The 15,427-nt window shown below is 41.7% G+C and overlaps 1 protein-coding gene across 4 annotated transcripts in view; it reads left to right on the forward strand.

The window, feature by feature from the left end:
- Nucleotides 1-15,427, forward strand: part of PACSIN2 (protein kinase C and casein kinase substrate in neurons 2) — a 129,223-nt gene that overhangs the window by 36,874 nt on the left and 76,922 nt on the right. Inside the window, exon 1 of one of the 4 annotated variants that reach the window (XM_074936918.1) lies at nucleotides 9,770-9,901. The exons of the other annotated variants lie outside the window; for them this stretch is intronic. The gene's annotated coding sequence lies outside the window, so the exon portion shown is untranslated. Of the gene's footprint in view, nucleotides 1-9,769; nucleotides 9,902-15,427 lie in introns of those variants that run through there. 4 annotated transcript variants of the gene reach the window in all.

Genomic DNA, 15,427 nt, shown 5'->3' on the forward strand with positions numbered 1-15,427 from the left:
ATTCAGTTACTCTGCATTAGTGATAGGGCCACTGTTCTTTCAGAAATCAAAGTTTACTTTTGAAACAAATATCCCAAGGTGCATATTTTCTGTGCACTTCAAAATGTTAAATGTAGTACTTTTTATGGTGTTACTGAAACAGTTCATGAGCACTTGTAAAATAGATGGTGGGAGCTTGTATCACATTTGATGGACAATTATGCAGGTATTTTAGGTATAAATCTAGACTCAAGTTAAGTCCTAAACGTTAACTAGTTTTATGGCTTGTCTACATGGAATTGAGTTGAGTTAATTTGGTTTGAGAACACTTGCATACACATGATGCAGTTCATTGCAGTACACTAGCTCTGCATTTATTGTGAACTCTGGAGTCTGCTTTTAAAGTGAACTGACTTTGCTGCGAAGCAAGGTAGTCTGGTTTGTACCTGTGCATACAATGCTGCTGCCAACTACTCTGGCAATCTGCCAAGGTCTATCCCATACTACTTTGCAGTCAACCATTACTGACGTGTCTTTTTATTTGTGTGTCCAGCATGGTTCTGGGGTCAAGTTGATTGGATGTCCCTCTCCCGTTTATAAGCTGGTTACAGCCAGATTTTGTCCATTTGCTTCTGGATTCCGTTCGATAGCTGTGACAAACTCCAGATGCCCTACAACATGCCCTGAGCAGATGCTTGGAGCCACGCTGAGACCCTGGATCTAATTCCCATCTGGGGAAAAGCATCAGTGTGGGAAGCTCTTGTGGCTAGCCAGCTAGGCAGATGTCTCTGAGTGGCCATGATCCAGGCGTTGAACAATGTCAGATAGAGACTAAACAGCTCAGGAGCACCTACATTATAATGAAAAAAATTAAAAAGAAAAAAATCTCTCCGGGGATATGTAACCTGTCCATTTTTTGAGGAGCTGGACAGGATTTTATACAACTAAACCACCACCCAACCTAGGCAGCTTGTGCAGCTTGCTGGTCGGTGCTCCACTCCCTCCTTTCTACTCTTTGCAGCCACCCTCTCCCAGGATGGCCAACAAGTCTCATGTGGGGGTTGGGCACAAGGAGGCCAGTGAAGAGATCTCTCTGGAAAGCTAAGATCTGTCTAGGACTCAGGACCCTGATGTGAGCCAGGAGAACATAGGCCCAATTCTGCCCTGCAGCAACCAACCCTGAGTCCCAGGCAGCAACCCAGACCGGGACTGAGGAGACTGATCCTATGAAGGGGACCACAGCATGTAAGTTTAATATTTTTAAAGTTTCTTCTTACGTTTTAATTTATTATGCTATACAGCCATGCTAGCTTCTGTTCTGGGAGCCCCAAGGCCACAGCCATTGTAGGCAGATGTGAGCTAGAAGTCTTTCCGACTCCAAGGTCTCTGGACAGCATGGGCTGATGGAGGAAACAGTCACCCCTTCATTTACCTTTCAAAATGGTGGCTAATCTGATTGGGCAATCTGCCCCCATCTTTTGCTAAAGCCACCAATAGCTACCATTTTCAGCCCCACACTGTGTAAACCCCATGCCCATGTACTATATTTCTTTCCCCTTCCCTCAGCTGTTCTGCTCAGTGAACACTACCGCTGCTGTTTGCTGACTCAAAATGGTGGACAGTCACTGGTCGACCCTCTCCCATGTTGTATTCAAATAAGGAAGACATGCTTTTGAGTGAAATGCAAAAGTTTATTGAGCTGTGGTTACAGGGAAAAAAGTTTTTGATTAGTTTTCTCATTTATGTGAGGTAGACATCAATGTTGCATGCCTGTAAAGCTGCAGAGTATCTCCCCTGTAAATGCCCTGTGCAGAGGGTGCTCTAGATGTAGACAAGCTAAGAAGCTGCCTAGGGTGGCAGATTTCTGAGGAAGTATCTTGGGTGGGCAGGCCATATTTGAGTGAGTGGCACTGCAACCTGGTGCACAGGGTTGCCATGCCACTCAGATTTGTCCCAGCTACTCCTCTGTCGTGATGGGGCCGCTGGGCCAAATTTGAGCAGCATTTGGGGGGGGTGGGGGGGAGAAGGGAAGGGGGGCAGTACACTGAAGTGCTGTCAAAGGCAGCAGATTTTATTGAGCCCTCTAACATACATTCTTACAGATTGGTAACAGTGAATGCTTCAGGCTGTCATTGCAGAGCCCTATATGTTTTTCTCTGCACTTTCAACATGTCTGCAGGGGAAATAAAGACAAATATAAGGTTGAGAAGTTGCTCAGTTTTTATTGGAGATTGAGGAATAGCTGCATGGCCATCCCCACCAGTGTACCTTATGACTCCCCTTCACTCCTGCAGCACTCCTGGGGTAGGGGGGAACATCTTGATGCATAACTTCACTGTATCTTGCTGGTCTGCCCTTTGCCTTTTTGTATAAGGCCATTCACTGCCTCCCACTCATCTCTTCTGTGTAATGTCATCCTAAAGGGGATGTAGAGAGGATTACTATCTAGCTCAACCCTCCAACACCGTATAACAATCTCTAAGGGGCAGCAAAGCCAGACTGAGAACATAATTCCCAATCCCACCTAGCCTCCAAGACACAATGCAAAGCTATGCAACAGAGACTGCACAGAAAAAACTCGCTGTGCACATACCACTTAACATCTCCAAGGTTTCCCCAAGAGTGGGAAAAATCTCAGAGAGGTAAAGCAAGAAATGCATGTAAAAAAATAATCCTATACTCTCTCTGGAATATGAACAATAACGACTTGTCATTTTTTTAATACCTCTGCACCTGCACTGGCCAAACCTGCAAGTACACACCCTTATTAATGGAGGAGCAGCTGTGAAACCTGAGGGGGAGAAAATGGAAAATTTGCAATGAAGTGTTCGTGGACATGATTACATAACCCAGAAAACCTGCCAAAAATGTGTAGAGGTGGAGGTAGTATCTGAGGATCGAGGGGAATCTGATAAGGAGGTTTCCAGGGAGATTGTTGCTGTGGTGAAGGACAGCATGTTAGTTGTCAGGAAAGGGCACTGCCATGGCCAAAGATAGTATGGAAAAAGAGATTCAGAGGTAACTCCTGGAGGCAATACAAAACCAATATTCCCTGTTGCAGTGCATGTTACTATTAAGGCAATAGGCAAGGTACCATTGCACACCAGCACCCAGCCATATTATGCAGCCCCTCGACAATACAAGCTGCTGGGAACAACAGTAACTCCTTCCCACTGTAACAGTGCTCCCAGAGGCCATTCCCCTCCCAGATCCCAGTTCAGGGAACAGTGGTACCTGGGACCCCAACTTTTTTGAGCTGCCTTATTGCCCCATGTGACTTTGGACCTCAGCATTCCATCCCAGAAGTCCCACGAACCAGAAGAGGCAGAGCCAAGATGTATACAGTAACTCCTCACTTAACATTGTAGTTATGTTCTTGAAAAATGCGACTTTGGTTCGCTTAATGTTAAGCGAATCCAGTTTCCCCATAACAATTAATGTAAATGGGGGGGGTTAGGTTTCAGGGAAATCTTTTTCGCCAGATAGAAGACATTATATACATTATAAGTTTTTTAAAGAATTTTAAACAAACAATTTAATACTGTACTCAGCAATGATGATTGTGAAGCTTGGTTGAGGTGGTAGAGTCAAAGGGTGGAAGAGTGTGGATCATGCGGCTGCTCCTCTTGTTGTTCTTGCTGAACTTTCCCAATTTGGAAAAACACATCTTGCGATTGTTTTTGCTTTCTTTTTTTTTTTCTTGGTAAATTGCTTTATAACAATTCATTACATGGCCAACTCCCCTAATCACTTTGGAGCTGGGTTCCACATTAGGATCGTAATAATTAAGGATTTGCAAGCCAGCTTCAATCATTTGGAAAGCTTCAGAAAGGCATTTGGCAGTCAAGTTTTGATGGGTTGGTTCTTCTTTTATTTCTTGGCCCTCTTCTTCCATTGCTTTCATCACCTCTAGTTGTATCAGATCTTCATTGGTTAGCTCTTCTCCGTGTGATTGCAGAAGTTGTGTAATGTCGGCTTCTTCCACCTCATCAAAACCTACTTTCTTGGCCAAGCCAAGGATCTCTTTCTTCATAGCGGGGACATCTTTAAATCCTTTTAAGTCATTGACACATTCAGGCCACAACTTCCGCCACACACCATTCATGCATGCCTGAGTAACTTCAGCCCAGGACTTGCCGATGTTATCGATGCACTTGAGGATGTTGTAGTCACACCAAAATTGCCGAATCGTAGGCTTGCCTTCCCCATCAGTGCCTCTGATGAGCTGGCTGAAAGTACGGCATAAGTAATATGCCTTAAAGGCAGCGATGGCTCCTTGGTCCCTGGGTTGGGTTGGGTGAGTGATGTGGTGTTAGGTGGCAGAAAGACAACTTTGACTTTTTTGCACAGGTCGTCCAGGTTGATTGGATGAGCCGGTGCATTATCAATAAGTAATAAAATCTTGAAATCAAGATTTTCCTTGGCACAGTATTTCTTCCATGGCGGGATGGCATAGAGAGTCAGCCATTCTGAAAAAATAACTCCTATTATCCATGTCGTCTTATTGGATCTCCAGATTGTAGCTTTAAACTCTCAGCTGCTTTGGCCTTAGAACTCTTAAAAAGATGATTTTTTTTACATACATGTAAAAATGAGGGCAAGGAAGTGTTGTAGACTGAAGGCTGATTCTACATGAAGGCTAGTTGAGTGCTTCACCATCAGAACACAGTGTATAACATAAATGTATATTATAATATAGTGTATAATATAAATGTATATGTAAGCTCAAATTTAACAAACTTTTCCTACAAATATAGGAGAAAAACCTGAATAATTGTAGGAGGGGCTGGTAGCACTGTCTGTTAAGGTTGTCTGACAATTCCTATTATAATATTCGAGTAACTGTATAATATAAACCTGCAGTCCCAGGGAGAATTATTTTTCTTCCTTTGGCTGCATTAAAGGCTGGAGGAAACAATATGTAGGTCTGGTTTAATTGATTAGTTTTAGGAGTTGGATTTGAATTACCTCTTTTGAGGTTCAAGTTTGATACCTTTTAATTCTAAAATGGCTTTGTTTCTGAAGGTGCAGAAATCATTCGTCTTTCCTTTAATTTACCTTTTTTCCAGTGGTTCACTAAGTATACTTTAAATTGAAATTAAAACAAACTGTAACTGCCGCTTTGAGTTGCCTGTTGCATCGGAACACAAATAAATTATTGATGTTAATAGTGCACAGCTTGTTGCTGTTTGACTACAGAATCAGTAAAGCAAAAAAGAACAAGAGGCCTGTGGCAAAATAAAGTGAACTCTCAAATAGATCACTGTATCCTGGACTGGTAATTCTGCATCTGATTTCTTCTCAAATTGTAAGTTTCGTTTTTTCCTCTGAGGGTGGGTGACTGTAGGGATTACAACAATGCATATTAGTACATTAATTTAATTAAAGCTATAGTTAGGGTTGCCAACTTTCTAATCACACAAAACCAAACACCCCTGCCCCGGCCCTTCTGTGAGGCCTCGTCCCCCGCTCACTCCATGTTTCTAAAGGCAACACCTTTTTGTACACTGTGAAAATTTTAGTTTACTACTTTAGTGCTAAGGCGACTGGCTTAAGAAAGCCTGAATAAACTTTCAACTTGCTAGTTAAACTACTTGTAAGATTTTGAATTTGTTAATGACATTAGTATTTAAAGGGATATTTTCAGACCTATGATTAGTAATGCAGTAATTTTTTTATTTAAAAAAACCCTAAATACATGAAAACTTAAAAATGTCAGTGAAGTCTTCAGTTTAAATCAGCACAAATATAAATGCTTAAATTCCCTGTAAATGCATGGAGCAATCAATATCCCCTTACAGTGTTGGCAACCTCATGTTGCAGTGTGAGAATCTGAAAGTGAAATTGGCTAGAACCGTAGTTCTCAAACTTCCGTGCACCGCGACCCCCTGAAATTACTACATGACCCAGGCTGAAGCCCTTGGGCTTTGGCTTCAGCCCACCTGCCACAGCAAGTCTAATGCTGGCCCTGGCACTTTGGGGTCCCGACCCACGGTTTTGAGAATTGCTGGGCTTAAAATTAAAAGTGAATGAGGAGGCCTAATCTGAACCATGCTTTAAGTTGGAACAGCATTGGAACAGAGTTCAAACATGATCCAAAACTCAGCAGTCTCTTTTCAAATGCTGTCTTGTCTTTGTCTTTATCTGCAGTGAATAAGATTCAAAAGGTAAACTGTCTATGACAGGGGGCGAGTATAAAAATATTGCTCGGGTTTGCAGGAGTGAAATCAGGAAGGCCAAATCACACCTGGAGATGCAGCTAGCAAGAGATGTTAAAAGTAACAAGAAGGGTTTCTTCAGGTATGTTAGCAACAAGAAGAAAGTCAAGGAACGTGTGGGCCCCTTACTGAATGAGGGAGACAACCTAGTGACAGAGGATGTGGAAAAAGCGAATGTACTCAATGCTTTTTTGCCTCTGTCTTCACAAAGAAGGTCAGCTCCCAGACTACTGCACAGGGCAGCACAGCATGGGGAGGAGGTGACCAGCCCTCTGTGGAGAAAGAAGTGGTTCGGGACTATTTAGAAAACTGGACGAGCACAAGTCTAAAGGCTAATGTAGTGCCCATCTTTAAAAAAGGGAAGAAGGAGGATCCTGGGAACTACAGGCCAGTCAGCCTCACCTCAGTCCCTGGAAAAATCATGGAGCAGGTCCTCAAGGAATCAATTCTGAAGCACTTAGAGGAGAGGAAAGTGATCAGGAACAGTCAGCATGGATTCACCAAGGGCAAGTCATGCCTGACTAATCTAATTGCCTTCTATGACGAGATAACTGGCTCTGTGGATGAAGGGAAAGCAGTGGACGTGTTGTTCCTTGACTTTAGCAAAGCTTTTGACACGGTCTCCCACAGTATTCTTGCCAGCAAGTTAAAGTAGTATGGGCTGGATGAATGGACTATAAGGTGGATAGAAAGCTGGCTAGATTGTCGGGCTCAACGGGTAGTGATCAATGGCTCCACGTCTAGTTGGCAGCCGGTATCAAGTGGAGTGCCCCAGGGGTCGGTCCTGGGGCTGGTTTTGTTCAACATCTTCATAAATGATCTGGAGGATGGTGTGGATTGCACCCTCAGCAAGTTTGCAGATGACACTAAACTGGGAGGAGAGGTAGATACGCTGGAGGGTAGGGATAGGATACAGAGGGACCTAGACAAATTGGAGGATTGGGCCAAAAGAAATCTGATGAGGTTCAACAAGGACAAGTGCAGAGTCCTGGAGTTAGGATGGAAGAATCCAATGCACCGCTACAGACTAGGGACCGAACGGCTCAGCAGCAGTTCTGCAGAAAAGGAACTAGGGGTTACAGTGGACGAGAAGTTGGATATGAGTCAACGGTGAGCCCTTGTTGCCAAGAAGGCCAATGGCATTTTGGGATGTATAAGTAGGGGCATTGCCAGCAGATCGAGGGACGTGATCGTTCCCCTCTATTCGACATTGGTGAGGCCTCATCTGGAGTACTGTGTCCAGTTTTGGGCCCCACACTACAAGAAGGATGTGGGAAAAATTGGAAAGAGTCCAGCGGAGGGCAACAAAAAAGATTAGGGGACTGGAACACATGACTTCTGAGGAGAGGCTGAGGGAACTGGGGATGTTTAGTCTTCAGAAGAGAAGAATGAGGGGGGATTTGATAGCTGCTTTCAACGACCTGAAAGGGGGTTCCAAAGAGGATGGCTCTAGACTGTTCTCAGTGGTAGCAGATGACAGAACAAGGAGGAATGGTCTCAAGTTGCAGTGGGGGAGATTTAGGTTGGATATTAGGAAAAACTTTTTCACTATGAGGGTGGTGAAACACTGGAATGTGTTACTTAGGGAGGTGGTGGAATCTCCTTCCCTAGAAGTTTTTAAGGTCCGGCTTGACAAAGCCCTGTCTGGGATGATTTAGTTGGGGATCGGTCCTGCTTTGAGCAGGGGGTTGGACTAGATGACCTCCTGAGGTCCCTTCCAACCCTGATATTCTATGATTCTAAAGAACAATTGGCCTGTTTAGCTTAAAGGTTAAAGTTAACTTAATTAAAAATATAATTTTCTTATCTATTTTAGGCACTAGAATGTCCTTAAATATTTTTAGTCTCAGATCTGAATAATTTTCTGTTTTCTTGTAATTCTAAAGTACCTGCTTCAACCTTTCAAATCTTGATTTGGAAAGAGTTTGAATAAAAAGCTCCATTGTTGATGCATTTAAAAGGAACAGATCACTGTTTTGTTAAATGAAACAAGAATTAGAAAGGCCAGGTGTGTCTTTCATACGGATAGTACTGAAAACTACATTCCTCTGAGCTCTGGAGTCAGTAAGTTCTGCACCAGTGCCAAAAAAAGTTCTGCTGGATAGAGGTAGAAGTGATTGTTTTAAGGTCTGATCTTTTTGAACCATTGTGGTTGGAAATGAATACTTTCCAGTTGCATAAAGTAACTAAATAGTACTAAAGGATAAATAGTCATTACCTTGACAGCACAAAGATAACTATTAGACTGCACTTTAATATCTTTTGGGAGATGGGGTGTGGTGTCTGAAGAGTGGGTGTACCTTGATGGTTTATGCAGTCATTATCTTTGAGGGTTAGACCTTCTGTGTCCCAGAAGGGTATCTATCAGTGACAGCTGCAATTTCTTCTCTTGGGCTCAGTCTCAACACCTGTTTAGATGTGTTTAGGCCGGTCTACACTTAAATCTTTTGCCAGTATAGTAAGGTTGGTTAGGAATGTGACTTTTAATGACATTTCTATATTAGCAAAAGTCCTAATATGGATGCAGTTATATCAGCAAAAAAGTGCTTATGCCAATATAGCTTATTTCACTCTGCAAACCAGTATAACCGAACTGTTTTGGCTGGTATAAGCTGTGCCTACACTAAGAAAAGGTTTTGCAAGTATAACTATACTAGAAGCCTTTTCTAGTGTAATCTGGGACTTAGAAAATACAGGAAGAGGACACAACCTCTATTCCCTGTCCTAACCTTCAGAAAAAAATCCCAATGACACACTACAGAGGAAGGTCTGTGTCTGCCTTTCTCTCCCTACTTCCTCCAGTTTGCTCTGTTGCTGTGAGGGCCAGATTTCTTCTTATTTCCCCACCTACTCATCTTTCTTCATTTTTAGGTTTACCTACGTTATTTGAAGCAGAGCCTTCTGTTGTAGGTAGCATGTCATGCCAGTCAGTGCTCGCTAATGGTAATAGGAAAGAAATTTCTGCTAGGGATGGTTTCCCGGGGTAAAATTAATCTAAACGAAAAATCACTTATCTGAATTGTTACTACTTTAAAAAAAAAAAAAAAAAAAAAGCAAAAGCTCTTGTTGCACTTTAAAGTGAAACAATTTAGTTTTCTTGAAATTGGTTACCTTTATCCTACTTCTATTCCATGTCAGTATTATATTACTGATTATAACCCCCCCCATACTCTTCCTGAAACACAGTAATCCAACTTTTTAAGTCTGTAAAAATAGAAACATCATAGCTAACTGTTAACTAGGGGTGTGCATGTGTATTTGTGGAAATTGGTACCACAACAGTTTCAGTTTCACTGGTATAGTAAAAAAAAAAAGAAAAAAAACTCCACTTTCTCCTTTAACTCTTCACTAGGCTAATCATATACTTAATGTCTTCAGTGAATTCATACTTTGAATGAAAGATTTACGTTTTGAATATTCAGATTTATTATAGTATGTAGGAAAGGCAGTCCCGACGTATTACTGCGGTACATAAATATCAGGAATGGTTGTGGAAAAACCTGAGATCTGTGAGAGCACTGCAATGTGAAGGAATGACCTTAGTTTGAGCTACAAGGATTTCAGCAGCCAACAGGAAATGATGAAATGAGCTCTGAGAGATTCTGCTTGTGGAACTGGAGGTCATACAGAGCTGTGTAGGCAAAAGACAGGTACTGAAGCTGGTCTGTGAAGTTATGCAACTGAACTTGGCGTCAAAGAAAAATGTGAGTTACTTACGGTGTACATTTTATTAAGGTAGACCTTATGCAAACGGCATGTTCAATGAATTGTTAAACAGCTTTAATTTTTTTCAGAGCCCTACTAGGTTTCAGCTGCTTAGTACAAATAGTTTGAAACTATTTTGGCTGAACTGATATTTAGCTAGCAGCGTGAAAAAAATACTGAATGAGTTTGGTAAAATGATACCCTACCTTATTAAGAGAGGGTAGGGTATTAGCTAAAATCCATGGAAACATTCTTTCACTTTATCAGTATGGTGATCATATTATTTGTGGATTTATGCTTTTGCTTAGCATTGTTTCTATTTTTGTAAGTACTTTACAGATAGGTGCTTATATTTTGTGATATATGCTCTGTCAGATTCCTGAGTACCTTGCTTGACAGCTTATCTTGAAAGAGTTTTCATCTGTGGGGCAATACCTTTATTACAATTTTCCAGTTTCCATCTATAATCATAGAATCTTGGTGTATTCATGTCATTCTTCTTGCAGCTAGAGAAGTAGTTACTTTGCCAAGATTGCTGTAAATGGTGTTTCATGCCTTTCTGCTAGGGAATACACAAAATTCATGTCCCCTTCTTATTCTACCATCTTTACTACTTATCCCCACTCCCTGCCTAACAAAAACAAACCAAAAACGCAACCATTTAGTGGCTAACAGCATCACTTCGTCATGCTTCCAAATACCATTGGCTGTTGTGCAAATCATAATACTACTTTCAAATCTGAGTTTCCTACATGGAAAGATGGAGTAAAGCACTGAGCAAACAGTTTTTAATATTTAGCCTACATAAATGTTGGTGTAAGTAGACTTATATTGAAGTAAGATTTTTGCCATGAGGAGGTTTCATATGTGGGCATCTGTGTAGCTTACTATTCTTTCAATTATCCCAATTAAATCAACAGTTAAGCTATTTCTCACTGTCATGCTTTAATTTATAGCCGGCGATATGAGACAAAGATTACACAGTGATACACTCCAGGTTTCTATACTTCTGTAAATTAATAGATTTAAGATATAGTATAATTATTTATACTTTGCAAATTTTCAATAATAGTTTCCATATGCACTGTTAAAATGACTCTGCTACAGAGAAGTTGAATGTTAATGTTCGGGACACCAAATTGATTTAATTTCTTTCAATACCAAGTTGCTTGAAAGAATTGCTGACAATTACATGCTTCTCAAAGGTAACCTGATTGGGTGGGGGGGAAGAAATAGTCTTGTGCCCCTTTTTGCTGCTTTATGAGATAAATGTGGCCTGAAAGGTTTCAATCACAAGAGCTCTGCTTGGTTTTTTGTTAGAAATTAAGGTCAGTCAGGTTGGAAGACTTTGACAGGAGAAGCAGTGAAACGGGTAATATCACAAGAGCCAAGGGAGTGAAAGTTGGGCAATTGAAATGGGAAGGGATTATTCATCAGACTGAACTTTCTTTAAACATGTTTAGCTTCAATAACTAACAGTTTAAAGAGAAGAAGCCTTCACTAAAGATTCAACACCTCTGCTCCTTCAATTAAGATACTAAAACTCAAATTGTTCCTGAGACCTCTCAGTAGTTCTTCAGCAAAAACAAGGAAGGACAGTTGTGATATACCTGTTATTTCTAAAGTAAATAAGCAGTTAGAAAATCCCAAAACTTTTAAAGAAGGCCTCCAGGATTTTTTAATAAAAAAAAGTTTAATTCTGTGCAGATCATCTTTGAAAGAGCTACAATACTGCGACATTCTGTACAATTTTTCAGTCTTGTAATTTGAATATTTTAATCCTTGTCTGGGATAGACATCTAATTTTCATAGCAAATTTCAGATGTCAGAGGGGTATTGCTCAAATGAAAGTATATGGGTATGTCATCTAAACTGACAATAGTCCCTTCTTTCTTTTCTAGTTATACATGTGCTTGTGCTCACGCACACACTGTATTCATATAAATGCTTAATTCTTTGGATACTGCGTGAACACATCCCACTCTTTCATTTGACTGCCAGAATAGAAAATGCAGGTATTCTATGAAGATTTAATATAGGATGAAATAACTGGTGTTCTGGTGAGTGTTCAGGTTTTTTCGGGGTGGTGAGAGTACAAGAGGAAAAGGAGAAACTAATCAGCTCTAATTACCATCATTATTTAGCGAAAGTTTTGTCCATTTAAAACGCTCTTGATTTTACACAAAATTATATTGCTGAATGACTATAAAAATTATATAATCTGAAATATTCCCAACTCTCTTCACAAAGGATAAAGACAAGTTGGAAATAGCTTTAAACTTTCTTGTTGCCTATGTTTCAGATTACTGAAATGGAGAAATAACTACAATTTCAAATTACTATTCATTATTTAGGATGTCTGTTTCACTTATTTACATTTCACTCAGGTTGGTCAAAAATGTTTGTTTACTTTTCTTTCTAGCTCTTTTGCATTAGGTGCAATATTAGTGTTTTAAATCAAAATGGTCATTTTGAAATTTAAAAATTACATTACAGGGAGTCTTGTAAAAAGCCTTAATTTAAAAACTTAAATATAAACAAAACAGAAACTTAATATTTTGGATCTAATTACCCAACTGATTGGCTGTATATTTTCATGGTTCCTTTTTTATAGCAGCAGAAGAGAGTTGCTGTCAGGATGGGAGCCCTGGTTGTCTCCTAATTCCCTCTGACTTCATCCTGTTGTTTCTGTTTAGGGTTTCCAACTGTCTAATTGGACAAACCCAAACACCCTTGCCACCCCTTTCACGCCTCTTCCCCAAACCCCGCTCCTTCTGCGAGGCACTGTCTCCACTCACTCCAGCCTGTCCCTCGCTCTCCCTCACCCTCACTGACTTCTACTGGGCAGCGGGTTGAGGTGCGGGAGGGAGTGCAGACTCTGGGCTGGGGGTGGGGCCGAGGGGTTCGGAGTATAGGAGGTGGTTCCGGGCTGAGCCTGGGGCAGGTGGTTGGGGTGCAGTGGGTGCAGGAGGAGGTGCAGGGTGCGGGCTCTGGGAGGGAGTTTGGATGTGGCTCTGGGCTGGGGTGAGGGGGTTGGATTGTAGGAGAGGGTGAGGGGGGCAGCGCTTACCATGGGTGGCTCCCAAAAGCGCATGGCACATCCCTCTGGTAGCAGCTCCTGCAGGGGAGCAGGGAGCTCTATGTGCTGCCCCTGCCCGCAGGCGCTGCCCCCACAGCTCCCATTGGCCGCAGTTCCTGGCCAATGGGAGCTGCGGAGTTTGGTGCTCAGGGCAGGGGCAGTGTGTAGAGACCCCCTGTCCTCCCCAGGGGCTGCAGGGATGGTGCCGGCCACTTCTGGGAGCGGCAAAGGCAGTCATGAAGCCTGCCTTAGCCCCACTGCACTGTCAGACTCTTAACACCCAAAATCTCCCGGTTTCGCTGCAGTAGCCTCTGGGAGATAGGGCCTGATTCCAGGAGACTCACGGCGAAACTGGGAGGGTTGGCAACCCTACTCCTGTTGCATTTGCCAGGAGGTTTGATACTCCTTTCTGTATTCTGTGGACCATAATGAACATCTTAATTCAAAAGCAAATGTTGTCCACAGCAGGAATTGAACCCACCACATAGTAACTGCTCTTACTACTCTGGCTCAAGAAGGTGTCTTTCCATAAACCCTGTATCTAGAAATGTGTGGAGCATGGACTAGCTTGATGGTGGCAGTGGGTAAGTCTACACTGCAGTGTAAGCTCAGAGGTCAAACCCTGGATCAAGCGTAACGCCATTTCTGTCTACACACAAATCCATGCTAACTCAGGGCTTGGACTCAGGGTCCCAAGAATTGCACAGTGATGGAAGTTCTGAGCCTGAGGTAAGCCTGACCCAGGGTTCAAGAATTATTGCTTTGCAGTGTATATGCGGCCACACTGGACTTGTGCTCTGGAAGTCCTTCAAAAGTATCCCACAAACCCAGGGTCTGACTTTTTGTCCTCTGGATAGTCAAGTTTGGTGGACAGTCAGGTTTTCCCAAACTGCACCACAAACAAAGGGCTAGTGTGGCCCCTTTTGGGAGGGCTCTAGGAAGTCTGGGATATGGGTGGTTGGACTCAGTCCTGCACAATGCGGTGTATAGCCTGGATCACCAAGTTGGGACCCAGGGTTCAACAATTCCTAACCTGGGGTTACAAATGAGGGTAGACACTCAAGCCCTAGGTTAACAAACCCAGTGTCTGCAAACTAAAATTCTTCTAACCCTGAGTTTACATTACAGTGTAGACCTACTCAGTATTGGTCTTGGGCCTCACTCTCTGCAGTCTGTGCAGTCTACTGTGATGGCAGCTTAGTGGAGACTTTAACTTTTACTCTACATTTGTAACTTTCTGTACCTGTAACGCTTTACATTTTTTCTCCTCTTCTGTTCCTTTTTTCTAAAATTTAAGCTTTTTTCTAGAAACTGAAACTAGAAGGGAGCAGTTACAGCTAACATATAGGATGTAGACTTGACTGTGTGAATACTGGAGTATGAAACTTCAGGCAATGAACTCTTAGGGGTAGCACTGCTTTTTGTTAACGTTCAGGCTTTAGAGAGCTTCTAGAGGCTGCTGCGTCACACTTAGCGTACTGTAGCTTGCCTTTGTCAAGCTATTCTTGTTCGTTAGCTGGCAAACAGACTGTAGCACAGTTTCTGTGCCTTTGAAAGGCTTCAAAAACATAGAATCACTTCAAAATACTTTTGAACCAAAGACTTGGGAAAAGTTTCTTTGTAATGATAAAATTAGTCTCGGACTACCTTAAATCAGGTTAGCCATGAAATGTTCTATATTAAATTGAAGTATGCTAGAAATTGTGCTTGATGATGAAACATGAAAAAAATATTTGGGCATCAATGTCAAATGTATTAAAATTATTTTTAAACAGCTTCCTAGGAGTGTTACTTTTATACACTAATCAAATAAAATGGGAACGCTTGTTTGGTCCAACACTATACATACATTTTCCTGCAAGTAAACTAACTGTACTTTTTACATGTGATTCACCTGTCCTTTTTTCCTGGCCACTGCATTGTGTACTATGTAGACATCAACATTCGGTATTCTTCAGAGAAGCATAGCCAGTAAGTGGACTCTAGGGGTGAGACACTCCACCAGACTTCATAATTACTAGGAATTTGAATTTGCATATCTAGAAACTATTTGATAGAGAAATCAAAGATGGAAAACTTGGAGGAACAGAGGGCAGGGACGGGGAAAACTTCTCTCTCTCCCAGTACTTGGTTGATACCTGTGTGTGTTGAGATACATAGAAATAAAAAGTTAAAAACAAAAAACCCCAACTATTTAGATTTTGGAATTTTGCAGAGCATCTATAGTGACATTTCATACCCATAAACAAGAACACTTCTCATTTAGTAGTTTGATACTCTGAAACCTGTCAATAGTGAATCAAGACTAACAGCCGTGTTAGTCTGTATTCGCAAAAAGAAAAGGAGTACTTGTGGCACCTTAGAGACTAACCAATTTATTTGAGCATAAGCTTTCGTGATCTGCAGCTCACTTCATCGAATGCATACTGTGGAAAGTACAGAAGAT

Source organism: Natator depressus, chromosome 1 (assembly GCF_965152275.1).
Source record: "Natator depressus isolate rNatDep1 chromosome 1, rNatDep2.hap1, whole genome shotgun sequence".
NCBI lineage: Eukaryota > Metazoa > Chordata > Testudines > Cheloniidae > Natator > Natator depressus.